Raw genomic sequence first — 15,476 nt, 5'->3', positions numbered from 1 at the left:
AAAAAAAGCTCCGCTCTAGACAGAGGCTAGCTGCCTTATGCAGTGAGTCTCTCTCTGACAGTTCTTAAATAGGTAAGGGGCGGGGCCAGCCTGGGACATCATCCAAGTGACCCCGCCCCATGTGACATCATTGATGTTACATGGGGTGGGATCACATGCTTGATGTCCCCGGCTGGCCCCGCCCCTTACCTATTTAAGAACTGTCAGAGAGAGACTCACTGTATAAGGCAGCTAGCCTCTGTCTAGAGCGGAGCTTTTTTTTTTTTTTTTTTTTTTTTTCCAGGTCGCCTGTGGCCTGGTATGGTTCAAGAAGAGGGGGGGCGCTCGCTCGTCCCCCCCCTTTTCCTGACCTGTCGGGCTGCATGCTCGGATAAGGGTCTGGTATGGACTTTAGGGGGAACCCCACGCATTTTTTTCCTTAATTTCGGTGTGGAGTTCCCCCTTAATATCCATACCAGACCCGAAGGGCTTGGTATGGATAGGAGGGGGGACCCCTTGCAGTTTTTTTAAATATCTATTTAATTGACGGAAATTATTTAAAATTCAGCTGTCAGTGGGGAACCCCGCTGACAGCTGAAACATTAATGCAGGCCATAGACGGGTCGAAAACCAGCCGTTTAAAAGAAAAAAAAAAAAAAAGATAAATCAGTCGTTCAATAGGCCGACGTTACCACCAACGGTAAAAATAATCGGTCAATTTTCGTCCCGTCTATGGCCTGCATTTTTCTTTTTCTTAATTCTTTTTCTTTTTGTTCTTTCTTCTTTTTCTTCTTTTTCTTGCAGGACACGGCTCATGCGCAGATTTTTTTATCGGTAAAAAGATCAGCCGATTTGATGATCATTGCCGTGAAAATGGGCCAATCAGCAAAATCGGGCGATTTTTTTTTTTTTTTTCCCTAAATTTCCTGATAAAAATAAATGTGCCAAAATCCCGAAAAACGGCTGACCAATTAACGCACTAACGGCCCGAAAATCGCCTGATTTTTTTTTTTCCGGCTGAAAAATCGCCCGATTTTAGAACCATCTATGGTCTGCTTTAGATGTGTCTAAAATCGGCTGATTTTTTGGCGAAAGAAAAAAAACGGCCCATTCTTGGGCCATTAGTGGGTTAATTGGTCGGCCGTTTTTTGGGATTTTGCCCCTTTTTTTATCAGTAAATTTGGAAAAAAAATCGCCCAATTTTGGCAATCATTGCTGCGAAAATTGGCCGATCAGCAAAATTGGCCGAATTTTTTCCAAATTTACCGATAAACAAAATGTGCCAAAATTCCGAAAAACGGCCGACCAATTAACCCACTAATGCCCCGTACACACGATGAGAATATCGGACGAACGATCGGCCGTTTTTTTTGCCTGCTGGTCTCACATCGAAAGTGAAAAGGTTACTTAAGATACGAAAAGTCTCCTATGAAAGAAAAGAATTTGGAAAGTGATGTCATGTATTGCGTTGTATTTGTATTGTATTTTCAGACGACCACTTTACTGATTAAACGAAAATCGTACGATCTGGTATCATACGAGAAAAATTTTTGCGCTTGTCCCTTTCGGATATTTTCGTACGAATTGTCGTGATTGTCTCTCGAAAGCTGTGTACTGACGATCCGATTATCGGACGATCGGTCCTCGTACGTACATTTTCGGACGATTTTCTTATAGTGTGTACAGGGCTTAACGGAAGAGGCCCTTGTCCCCATCAACATGGGGACAAGGTGCTTTTGGGGGCCCCCCCCCTGCCCCAAAGCACCCCCCCATGTTGAGGGCAGGTGGCCTGGTATGGTTCAGGAGGGGGGGGGCCCTCGCTCGTCCCCCCCCCCTTTCCTGACCTGCCGGGCTGCATGCTCATGAAAATGCTCCCGATACCCGAAACCGATACTTTGCGGTGCGATTTGCATCAACACAAAATGTATGGATGCAAATTGCACCTCAAAGAATAGCATGCTGGGGATTTGAAATCCTTCTCTCCTCTCAGTGCAGGGATGACAGTACGGGCTAAATGGCTTTTGACTGGTGAGCACGTCACGGAGGGAAAATTGGGGGAGGAGGGGATTTTTAGGAGAAGAAATTTAAAGGGGGGGGGGGGATTTTGGGCCTGGTATCGATTTGGGGGGGGGGGGGGACCCCTGTGCTGTTTTTGTTAGTAATGCTGGCTCCTTAACAGCCAATGATTCTTCCGTGCTGCTGACAACAGGGATGAGTTGCAGTAGTAAAAACTGCACCAAGTCGCACTCCATCTACACCACAAAAATGTGTTAGAAATCGGCTCAAACTTGCACTGCAGCAGTGTGAACGGAGCCTAAAGGATGACATACAAGATGCATCTAGTTAAGTCTCTTTTTTTGCTGATAAAAGGGAACGTGGGCCGGGCTTCCTACTGTGACATGTTACATGGATCCATGCATTTCCTGAGTTTTATGACTCCTCCCTCCCACCTCACCCCCCAAACCACACCACCTCCCTCCCACCTCACCCCCCATCACAGCACCCCACAAGCTGGTCACAGATTATCCTTCCAATCCACTTGTAGTTGTCAGCCAGGTGCTGTGCTTGGGGGATGATCCACAGTGTCTCCCACCCACCTCTCTCCCACAAAACAGTGTCTTTAAGCCACCTCCCCCCACCCCCAGGACACAGTGCCCCAACTCACCTCTCCCCCAGGACACAGTGCCCCCCACCCATCTCTTCCCCCAGGACACAGTGCCCCCCACCCATCTCTTCCCCCAGGACACAGTGCCCCCCACCCATGTCTCCCACCAGAACACAGTGCCCCCCACCCACGTCTCCCCCCAGGACACCGTGCCCTCTACACACCTCTCCTCCAGGACACAGTGCCCCCCACCCACGTCTCCCCCCAGGACACCGTGCCCTCCACCCACCTCTCCCCCCAGGACACAGTGCCCTCCACCCACCTCTCCCCCCAGGACACAGTGCCCCCCACCCACGTCTCCCCCCAGGACACCGTGCCCTCCACCCACCTCTTCCCCCAGGACACCGTGCCCCCCACCCACCTCTCCCCCCAGGACACAGTGCCCTCCACCCACCTCTCCCCCCAGGACACAGTGCCCTCCACCCACCTCTCCCCCCAGGACACAGTGCCCTCCACCCACCTCTCCCCCCAGGACACAGTGCCCCCCACCTACGTCTCTCCCCAGGACACAGTGCCCTCCACCCACCTCTCCCCCCAGGACACAGTGCCTTCCACCACCTCTCCCCCCAGGACACAGTGCCTTCCACCACCTCTCCCCACAGGATACAGTGCCCCCCACTCATCTCTCCCCTCAGGACAGAGTGCCCTCCACCCACCTCTCCTCCAAGGATACTTTGCCCCCCACCCACCTCTCCCCCAGGACACAGTGCCCCCCACCATGTCTCTTCCAGGACACAGTGCCTCCCAACCACACCTTTGCCCCCAGGATACAGTCCCTCCCACCACCTCTCCCCCCCCCCCAGAGGACACATTGCTCCAAATCACCTCTCCCCCAGGACACAGTGCCCCCCACCCACCTCTCCCCTCAGTACATGGTGCCCCCTACCCACCTCTCCCCTCAGTACATGGTGCCCCCTACCCACCTCTCCCCTCAGTACATGGTGCCCCCTACCCACCTCTCCCCCCAGTACATGGTGCCCCCCACCCACCTCTCCCCCCAGTACATAATGTCCCCCACACACCTTTCCACAGGACAAAGTGCCCCACCACCTCTCCCTCCCAGTACACAGTGCCCCCCATGCACTTCTACAGGACAGGAGAAGGAGGAGAGAAGTGAGGGCTTTTAGTTCAGGAATTGGACAGACTCCTCCATGTGGTTGGGAGCAGTAAAGAGGTTGGAAGCCTTGAAAGTGCTTGTCTAGTGGTGCAGAGGCAATGACCCATTGGGACCAGAAGTGCTGGATAGCATCAAGACGATCAACCAGCCATACCTGTGAATGAAGCATTGGGGAAGAACCTAGTCAAAGCGCCTGTCTATAAGGCCAGACGGGCCTGGAACCATGCATAGTGCATACAGTATGTCCACACACAGCTCCAACAGAAGTCTGTCTGGCCTGATTCCTATTTGTGGGTCAACACCCACCTGACTCCACTATGTCCTACAACTCCATAGAGACCCTTTTCAATGCTGTAACAGTCACTATCTGTATTTTTATACAATGATCATATATACAGTGTATGTGTGTATGTATGTATGTATGTATGTGTGTATATATATATATATATAGTGAGGAACAGAAGTATTTGAACACCCTGCGATTTTGCAAGTTCTCCCACTTAGAAATCATGGAGGGTCTGACATTCACATTGGAGGTGCATTCCCACTCTGAGAGACAGAATTTAAAAACAAATTCAGGAAATCACATTGTATGATTTTATTATTAGAATGTACCGTATTTTTCGCTCCATAAGACGCACCTAGGTTTTAGAGGCAGAAAACTGGAAAAAAAAATATTCTGAACCAATGGACTGCGGACACAGTACAGGAGATGACCAGAGACTGCAGACACAGTACAGGAGATGACCAGAGACTGCGGACACAGTACAGGAGATGACCAGAGACTGCGGACACAGTACAGGAGATGACCAGAGACTGCTGACACAGTACAGGAGATGACCAGAGACTGCGGACACAGTACAGGAGATGACCAGAGACTGCAGACACAGTACAGGAGATGACCAGAGACTGCGGACACGGTACAGGAGATGACCAGAGACTGCGGACACGGTACAGGGGATGACCAGAGACTGCGGACACGGTACAGGAGATGACCAGAGACTGCGGACACGGTACAGGAGATGACCAGAGACTGCGGACACGGTACAGGAGATGACCAGAGACTGCGGACAGTACAGGAGATGACCAGAGACTGCGGACACGGTACAGGAGATGACCAGAGACTGCGGACACGGTACAGGGGATGACCAGAGACTGCGGACACGGTACAGGGGATGACCAGAGACTGCGGACACGGTACAGGGGATGACCAGAGACTGCGGACACGGTACAGGAGATGACCAGAGACTGCGGACACGGTACAGGGGATGACCAGAGACTGCGGACACGGTACAGGAGATGACCAGAGACTGCGGACACGGTACAGGGGATGACCAGGAGACTGAGGACACGGTACAGGAGATGACCAGAGACTGCGGACACGGTACAGGAGATGACCAGAGACTGCGGACACTGTACAGGGGATGACCAGAGACTGCGGACACGGTACAGGAGATGACCAGAGACTGCGGACACGGTACAGGAGATGACCAGAGACTGCGGACACAGTACAGGGGATGACCAGAGACTGCGGACACAGTACAGGAGATGAGCAGAGACTGCGGACACAGTACAGGGGATGAGCAGAGACTGCGGACACAGTACAGGGGGTGAGCAGAGACTGCGGACACAGTACAGGAGACGACCGGAGACTGCGGACACAGTACAGGAGACGACCGGAGACTGCGGACATAGTACAGGGGATGACCTGAGACTGCGGACATACTACATCATATAAAGTCCCAACAGGGCCCCTCCACCCAGAATATCAAATGATCTGACACCATACATCAAGGAAAAGGACTACAACTCCCAGCATCTGTCATTTTAACCTACAGAAGGCAGGCTATAGAAGGCAGGGAGCGCACTGAGCTCCGAGGACAGGCCACACCAGCAGACAGGACCGGACTGTAGAGCAGGGAGCACACTATGGACACATGCCAGGAAAGGGGAGGCGCTGTAAGGACAGGCCACACCCACAGACCGGACTGCAGAGGTGGGAGCTCAGTACATAGACATGCCAGGAGCGGGGAGGAGCTCCGAGGACAGGCCACGCCTGCAGGGCGGACCGGACTGCAGAGGAAGCTGGCTGGGTACGGCGAGGGAACTGCCTGCTATGAAGAGCTGCGGGGACAGCCCGCTGAGAGAGGGCAGGGTGAACTTCGGTGACAGCCTGCACTGGGATGGGACAGCTGCTGGCACTAACACGGCGGCAGTGACAGGTGGAGGACTGGTCAGTATTCGCTCCATAAGACGCAGAGACATTTTCCCCCATATTTTTTGGGGGAAAAAGTGCGTCTTATGGAGCGAAAAATACGGTATTTGTCTCGCACGGCTGAACAGAAGTATTTGAACCCCTGAGAAGATCCGTGTTAATATTTGGTACAGAAGCCTTTGTCTGCAATTACAGAGGTCAGACGTTTCCTGTAGTCCTGACCAGGTTTGCACTGCAACAGGGATTTTGGCCGACTCCTCCACACCGATCTCCTCTAGATCTGTCAGGTTTCGGGGCTGTCGCTGAGCAACGGGGAGTTTCAGCTCCCTCCAAAGATGATCTATTGGATTTAGGTCTGGAGACTGGCTAGGCCACTCCAGAACCTTGATATGCTTCTTACGGAGCCACTCCTTGGTTATCCTGGACACTGATGAGGAGGCACTGGTAGGTGGCACTGATGGGTATTGACAGGCATCACTGATGGGCACTGAAAGGCAGCACTCATATATGGCACTGATAGGTGGCACTGTTAGGCAGCACTGACGGGCACTGATAGGCACTGATAGGTGGCACTGACTGGCAGCACTGATTGGCATTGATAGGTGGCACTGATGGGTGACACTGAAAGGCAGATCAGATGGGTACTGATATGTGGCACTGATGGGCACTGGCAGGTGACATGAATGAGAGCTGGCACTGATGGACACTGACAGGTGGCACTGCTTGGGGCTACACAGATCATCAGTGCACATGTCCCTATTTACATGCAATCAGCTGTGATTGGACACAGCTGATCACATGACGCAGTTGATATCTTCGGCTCTTTCCATTGATTGGTGATCCGCTGTGTCCGAGGGACACAGCGCACCGCCGATTGCCACGCTGCACGCTCCCTGAGCCGCGCATGCGCGGTTAGAATGGGAGGACGTCATATGACGTCCTCCCAGAACAAGAGAACCACCTTGCGTCCGTCATATTACTATATGGTGGGTGGGAGGTGGTTAAATACTCCTTCAGCCGTCCCATAAACCCCTCCCCCAGCACAACAGAACCCTTTCCATTTAGGAGCAGACCATCTCTAGCATATAGGTTGCACCCCAATGAAGAGTCAGCCCAGTGCTCTAGAAACCCAAATCCTTCCCTCTTACACCAGGTCTTCAGCCATGCAATGAGTTCTCTAATCTCCCCCTGTCTTTCCTGAGTTGCGCATGGCACAGGTCATATTTCAGAGAATATCACCTTGGAGGTCCTTCCCTTCAACTTGCAGCCTCGTTCTTTAAATTGATTCTTAAGGAGCCTCCACCTTCCATGTATTCTGTCATTGGTTCCAACATGGACCAAGACAGCTGGGTCATGCCTGGTAATTTATCAACCCGGTCCACCACATGCCGAATCCAGGTACCAGGGAAACAGCAAACCATTCGGTTGAGGCGATCCTGGCGACAAATTATTCTATCAGTCCTTCTGATTATAGAATCCCCGACTCCACCTCCCCTGCAGCACTCTCCTATGGAGGTCTCGTCTGGTCCCACTCACCCAGACCGAGCGGTCCTAGAGGTGGTGGGGTCAGCATGCTCCTGTCACCGCTGAGTACCTTCCAGGTCCTCCCAAACCCCCTCCCTCTATACTTCTCCTCCTTCAAGGCCCACTGCATCCGACTCTTCTCCCCCACCCCTCTGAGAATTGCAGTGATTTATAGGCCCCCTGGTTCCATATCCTGCTTCCTTGATGACTTTGCCGCCTGGCTACCCTTCTTCCTCTCCTCTGAGCTACCGACCATCATCCTTGGAGACTTCAATATCCCCATCAATGTCAACAGCCCGGCCACCTCCCAACTCATCCGCTTAACCTCCTCCTTTGAGCTCACACAGTGCACACAGTCCTCCACCCACACTGACGGGAACACCCTAGACCTCGTCTTCTCCCCATGCTGCACCCCCTGCAACCTCTCAAACACCCCTTTCCCCCCTCTCTGACCACAACCTCATTACGTTCTCCATCTCCCCGGTCCTCTAACACCTCCCCCTTCACACGTCAAACAATCACCAGCCGCAACCTCCGCAACCTGGACCCGGCCCCTCTCCACTCTGCAGCTGATCGTCTCTACGACAGCATCCTTCCATTGTCATGCCCTGACCTGGCCACTACTGCGTATAACAACCTGCTATCAGCTGTCTTAGACTTGTTGGTACCCCCAACCACATGCAGCACCAGACCCCGACCACTCCAACCCTGGCAGAATGACCACACAAAATATCTTAAACAACACAATTGCGCGCTGGAGCGCCTATGGCGCAAAACTAGATCCTCCCAAGCTTTCTCCCTCTACAAATCCGCCTTTCTCACCTACACCTCCTCCCTCCACGCAGCCAAACAAGCCTACTTCGTAACCCTCATTAACACCCTCTCCTCCAATCCCCGCCGGCTCTTCTCCACCTTCAACTCCCTACTCTCCCCCCCCACCCCCACCCAGTACCTTACTCACCGCCCACGAGATTGCCGGACACTTCCAGAATAAAATCGATGCAATCCGTAAGGACATCACCAAAACTCAACCCACCTCCCCACCTAGCCTCCCCCCCACCATAGCCCCATCAACTCTCCCCTCCTCTGACCTCACTACCGCCCTCCCACCCACCACACCGAACATCCCACCCAGCTTCACCTCCCCAACACTCTGCTCCTTCAGCCCTGCTACCTTTGAGGAGTTCACTAAGGTCTTCTCAAAAGCCCGTCTCACCACTTGCCCCCTTGACCCTGTCCCCTCGCAACTCCTCCGGTCACCCTCCTCCTCCATCATTCACTCCCTCATCCACATCTTCAATCTCTACCTCTCTACTGGCACATTCCACTCCCCCCTAAAGCTCGCCCACATCACCCCCATACTCAAAAAACCCTCCCTGGACCCCACTGACCTGAACAACCTTAGACCCATCTCACTGCTGCCATTCACTTCCAAGCTCGTTGAGCGCTTAGCCTACAATCGCCTAAGCGCCCACCTCACCGATAACAACCTCCTTGATCCACTACAGTCTGGCTTCCGTCCCCTACACTCCACCGAAACCACCCTACTCAAAATCACTAACGACCTGCTAACCGCCAAAGCTAATGGCCACTACTCAGTCCTCCTGCTCCTTGACCTCTCCGCGGCCTTCAACACAGTCGACCACCCCCTCCTCCTTAATAAACTACACTCCCTCGGCATCAGAGACTCCGCCCTCTCCTGGTTCTCCTCCTATCTATCCCAACGCTCCTTCAGCGTTACCTATAACGCTACCACCTCCCCCTCTCTCCCCCTCTCTGTTGGGGTCCCCCAAGGCTCTGTCCTTGGAGCCCTTCTCTTCTCCATCCACACCTCCTCCCTTGGCAAACTGATACACTCCCACGGCTTCAACTATCACCTCTATGCCGACGACACACAAATTTACCTCTCCACCCCCCACCTCACCCCTTCACTCTCTGCCCGCATCGCCCACCTCCTGAACGACATATCAGACTGGATGTCGCTCCACTTCCTCAAGTTAAACCTGTCCAAAACCTTCCCCCCAGCCCACGCCCCCCCCCCCCCGTCCTCTGCATCACGACTATCAACGCCACCATCAATCTCACCCCACACGCCAAAGTCCTGGGTGTCACCCTGGACTCAAACCTTTCCTTCCAACTTCATGTCCAATTACTATCGAAGTCATGCAGGCTCCACCTCCGCAACATCTCCAAGATACGTACATTCCTCACCCCAGACACCACCAAACAACTCGTACACTCCCTCATCATCTCACGCCTGGACTACTGCAACTCCCTTCTCACTGGCCTACCCAAACAAACGCTATCACCACTCCAATCTATCCTGAACTCAGCGGCTAGACTCATCCACCTCACCAACCGCTCCACATCCGCCACCCCCCTCTGCCAATCCCTCCACTGGCTCCCGCTTGCCCAATGCATTAAATTCAAATTACTAACTCTGACATACAAAGCCATCCACAATGCCACCCCGAACTACCTCACTGACCTGATACCCAAATACTACCCTACCCGTGCCCTTCGCTCCTCACAAGACCTCCTACTCTCCAGCTCTCTGGTCTCCTCCTCCCACGCCCGACTGCAGGACTTCTCCAGGACTTCCCCTATCCTCTGGAACTCACTACCCCAATCCATCAGACTGTCACCTACCCTCCTCACCTTCAGGCGCTCCCTGAAAACCCATCTCTTCAGGGAAGCCTACACCACCCTCACCTAACAGCCAATCTCCTCCACTCCTTCTACCACTCCATCCCGCACAGCCACTTCTTCCTGTACCACCTTCCCCTCCCTCCTAGATTGTAAGCTCGAAAGAGCAGGGCCCTCGACCCCCTCATGTATTGTATTGTACTGTATTGTCTCATGTTCTGTCCCCCTTGCTATTGTACAGCGCTGAGCAAACCTTTTGGCGCTATATAAATACTGTATAATAATAATAATACTACCACCAGCTGTCTAGGCCTTCCTGCACTACCCTCACCACCACTCCAAGATGGTCTACCATCCCGGCTGTTAGGGATACCACTGACATCCAGGGCTGCCACCCCTGAACTTGCCACCCCTACATCTTCACCCAACTTGGCAAATCTGTTTGGGTGCTCAAACCCAGGGCCAGCCTTCCTCTTCTGTGAGCCCTCTTGTTACAGTAACCCATCTTCCTACCTGATAATCCTGATTAGCCCCTTCGCCCTCCACATCAATCCCATTAGCTACCTGCTCAGTGAGCTGAAGACCTCTTTAAAGGTTCTCGGTTCTGCCCAGTGTTGCAACTTGCTCCTCCTGATCTCCGCGAGCTTCCAGAAGGGCAACCCGCTCACATTTGTTGCAGCGGTATCCATCCTGGAGCTGTTCCATTGCTGAATACATGAGGCACACTGTCTATGGCACAAAACCGTCAAGGGAATACCCAATTGCCTCTCGGGGGATCAGGAAGGAATTTTTGTTTCCATGCAGGAGCAGATTGGATCATGCTTTGCTGTTTTTTTCCCTCTGGATCAACTGTGGTGTAGGATTATAACTTTTTTTTTTTAATCGTTGAACTGGATGGACTTTTGTCTTTTTTCAGCCAGACGAACTATGTAACTATGTAACTATGTAACCCCGCTAGCACACATTATCCCAGTTACAATATTAACAGGAAATATCAGATGTCACTTACAGGTTAGTACATTCCTGTTATAATCTCCTGTTTTCACCTCCGGTTTTTTTAACTCCTTTTATCAAATGTCCACTTGGTCAAAGGTCCAGCAAGCAAAATACAGGCAAGCTCAAGAATGAGCATGCTCAGAGTGAGCTCTACAGAAAGTTCTATAGTACCTGGAGCACCTGTGACCAGTTAACCCCTCCCCTTAATTAGCAGACTGAAAGAAGGAAACGAAAAATGCTATTTAACCCCTCGCCTACCGGGCACTTTTACCCCCCTTTCCTGCCCAGGCCAATTTTCAGCTTTCAGTGCTGGTGCATTTTGAATGACAATTGCGCGGTCATGCAACACTGTACCCATATGATTTTTTTTTTTTCACACACATAGAGATTTCTTTTGGTGGTATTTAATCACAGCTGGGTTTTTTATTTTGTTGCACTATAAAAAAAAGGAAAACATTTTGGAAAAAATCGTTTTTTTTTTGTTTCTATTATAAAATTTAGCAAACAGGTAATTTTTCTCCTTCACTGATGTGTGTTGATGAGGCAGCACTAACAGGCAGTGCTGATGGGCACTGATAGGCAGCACTGATGGGCACTGATAGGCAGCACTGATGGGCACTGATAGGCAGCACTGATGGGCACTGGTAGGCAGCACTGATGGCCACTGATGAGGCAGCACTGATGGGCACTGATAGGCAGCACTGATGAGGCGACACTGATAGGCAGCACTGATAAGCTGCACTGATGGGTACTGATAAGCTGCACTGATGGGCACTGATGAAGCAGCACTGATGAGGTGGCACTGGTGGGCACTGATAAGCTGCACTGATGAACACTGATGAGGCGGCACTGAGGTGGCACTGGTGGGCATTGATGAGGAGGCACTGATGATGCTGCACTGATGTGGCACTGCTGGGCACTGATGGGTGGCACTGCTGGGCACTGATGGGTGGCACTGCTGGGCAGCACTGCTGGGCACTGATGGGTGGCACTGCTGGGCACCTTTGGGGCTGCACTGATAATCAGTGCCCTAATTATCAGTGCAGATGTCTGCTGTGACAGTGTGAGGAAAGTGCTGCCGACAACCGGCAACAGTATTTACATAGTGGTCAGCTGTAATTGGATACAACTGATCATGTGCTAAAAGGCTGCTGTGATTGGCCTTTTACCATGACATGTGATCAGCTGTGCCCTTTGGACACTGCGATCACAGACAGTGCCGGGTGCACGTCACTGTGGGTGCGCGGGAGGGCGCATTCTAGGAGGACGTCATATGACACCCTCCCAGAACTGGAGAACCATGCTGAGGCCATCCTTCGGCTATAGCCTGGTAGTAAACTGGTGAAAGAGTAACAGAAAAGGTGGTTTAAAAAAAGAAAAAGCTGCTAGCAAGACCCCGAAGAAGAAAACAAAACAACTACAAGCTTTTTCTTTTTCTACATATGGTGCTAACAGCTTTTTTTGAGCTTTGTCTATATGTACTGTAAAAAAAACGTTCCTAAACGCTAAAAATGTTGCTAACAGACGTTTTTTAGCTTTTTCTACATGTGCTGTAAAAGCGCTAATAAAACATTAACGCTCCTAGACGCTCCTAAAATGCTACTAACAGCTTTTTTTGAGCTTTTTCTTTTTCTATATGTACTGTAAAAATGCTAATAAAACGCTAACGCTCCTAAATGCGACTAAAAAAACGCAATTTGCTAGTGTGCATGGAACCTTAATCCATATTCACAATTCCTCCCTCCATGCTGCCAAACAAGCCTACTTTGTCACTCTCATCAATACCTTGTCGTCCAATCCTCGTCGTCTCTTCTCTTCTTTTAACTCTCTACTTTCTCCACCTCCACCTCTACCCAGTACCTCACTCACTGCTCACGAGATTGCAAATCATTTCAAAAACAAGATTGACGCAATTGGTAGGGGCATCTCCACTGCAGACATCCATCCCATTTAGCATACCTTATACTAAACCTCCCTCAACACTTTCCTCTTCTGACCTCGCTACTACCGAAGAAGAGGTCACTAAGGTTTTCTCAGAAGCCCATCTCACTACCTGCCCCCTGGATCCTGTCCCCTCACAACTACTACGGTCACCCTCTTCTTCCATCCTATGCTCCCTCACTCACATCTTCAATCTTTCCCTCTCTACTGGTGCCTTCTCCTCCCCTCTAAAGCATGCGCACATCACTCCCATACTTAAAAAGCCCTCTCTGGACCCCACCAACCTGGACAACTTAAGATCCATCTTCCTGCTGCCATTTACCTCTAAACTCCTAGAACACTTAGTCTACAGTCACCTGAGCTCCTCCCACCTCACTGACAATAACCTTCTTGACCCTTTACAGTTTGGCTTTCACTCACTACACTCCACTGAAACTGCCCTACTAAAACTCACTAATGATCTACTAACTGCTAAAACCAATGGCCACTACTCCGTACTCATCCCAACCAATGGCCACTACTCCATACTCATCCCAACCAATGACCACTACTCCATACTTATCCCAACCAATGGCCACTACTCCGTACTTATCCCAACCAATGGCCACTACTCCATACTTATCCCAACCAATGGCCACTACTCCGTACTCATCCCAACCAATGGCCACTACTCCGGACTCATCCCAACCAATGGCCACTACTCCATACTCATTCCAACCAACGGCCACCACTCCGTACTCATCCCAACCAACGGCCACCACTCCGTACTCATCCCAACCAACGGCCACCACTCCGTACTCATCCCAACCAACGGCCACTACTCCGTACTCATCCCAACCAACGGCCACTACTCCGTATTCATCCCAACCAACGCCCACTACGCCGTACTCATCCCAACCAATGGCCACTACTCCGTACTCTTACTACTTGACCTCTCTGCGGCTTTAGATTCTGTTGACCATCCCCTCCTCCTCAAAAAACTGCACTCTCTTGGCCTCCAAGACTCTGCTCTCTCCTGGTTCTCCTCCTACCTATCGCAGCGCTCCTTCAGCATTACCTATAACTCTGTCTCCTCCTCTCCACTCCCTCTTTCTGTAGGGGTCCCTCAAGGTTCTGTCCTTGGATCCTTCAAGGTTCTGTCCTTGGATCCCTCAAGGTTCTGTCCTTGGACCCCTTCTCTTCTCCATCTACACCTCCTCCCTTGGTCACTTGATAAACTCCCATGGCTTTAAATACCATCTCTATACTGATGACACACAAATCTATCTTTCTACCCCTCACCTCACCCCTTCAGTCTCCTCTCACATCACTAACCTACTAAGTGACATATCGGCTTGGATGTCACTCCACTTCCTCAAACTCAATCTTTCCAAAACTGAACTCATACTATTCCCTCCAGCCCGTGCCCCCTCCCTTGACTTCTCCATCAAGATCGATAATACGACCATCAGTTCCTCCCCTCATGCCAGGGTACCAGGTGTAATCCTAGACTCCCATCTGTTCTTCCAGCCCCAAATCCAATCACTGTCCAAATCTTGTAGACTTCACCTCCACAACATCTCCAAGATACGCCCGTTCCTAACCTTGGAAACTACTAAGCAACTTATTCAATCCCTGGTTATCTCTCGCCTTGACTATTGTAACTCCCTCCTCATTGGCCTACCTCATCGCAGGCTATCCCCTCTTCAGTCTATCATGAATGTTGCTCCAGACTCATCCACCTTACTAACCATTCTGTATCTGCCACCCCTCTCTGCCAATCCCTCCACTGGCCTCCACTCAGTGTCCTCCACCCCTCTCTGCTAATCCTCTACTGGCCTCCACTCAGTGTCCTCCACCCCTCTCTGCTAATCCTCTACTGGCCTCCACTCAGTGTCCTCTACCTCTCTCTGCTAATCCCTCCACTGCTCCATTCAGTGTTATTCACCCCTCTCTGCCAATCCATCCACTGGCCTCCGTTCAGTGACCTCTACCCCTCTCTGCTAATCCCTCCACTGCTCCATTCAGTGTCATTCACCCCTCTATGCCAATCCATCCACTGGTCTCCATTCAGTGTCCTCCAACCCTCTCTGCCAATCCCTCCTCTGGCCTCCACTCAGTGTCTTCCACCCCTCTCTGCCAATCCCTCCACTGGTCTCCATTCAGTGTACTCCACCCCTCTCTGCCAATCCTCCACTGACATCCACTCAGTGTCCTCCACCCCTATCTGCCAATCCCTCCACTGGTCTCCATTCAGTGTCCTCCACCCCTCTCTGCCAATCCCTCCACTACTCCATTCAGTGTCCTCCACCCCTCTCTGCCAATCCCTCCATTGGTCTCCATTCAGTGTCCTCCACCCCTCTCTGCCAATCCCTCCACTGGTCTCCACTCAGTGTCCTCCACCCCTCTTTGCC

This window comes from Staurois parvus, unplaced genomic scaffold (genome assembly GCF_062004578.1).
Source record: "Staurois parvus isolate SC_StPar_1 unplaced genomic scaffold, SC_StPar_1.0 ptg001166l, whole genome shotgun sequence".
In the NCBI taxonomy this organism is placed as follows: domain Eukaryota; kingdom Metazoa; phylum Chordata; class Amphibia; order Anura; family Ranidae; genus Staurois; species Staurois parvus.
This window is presented reverse-complemented; position numbering follows the sequence as displayed.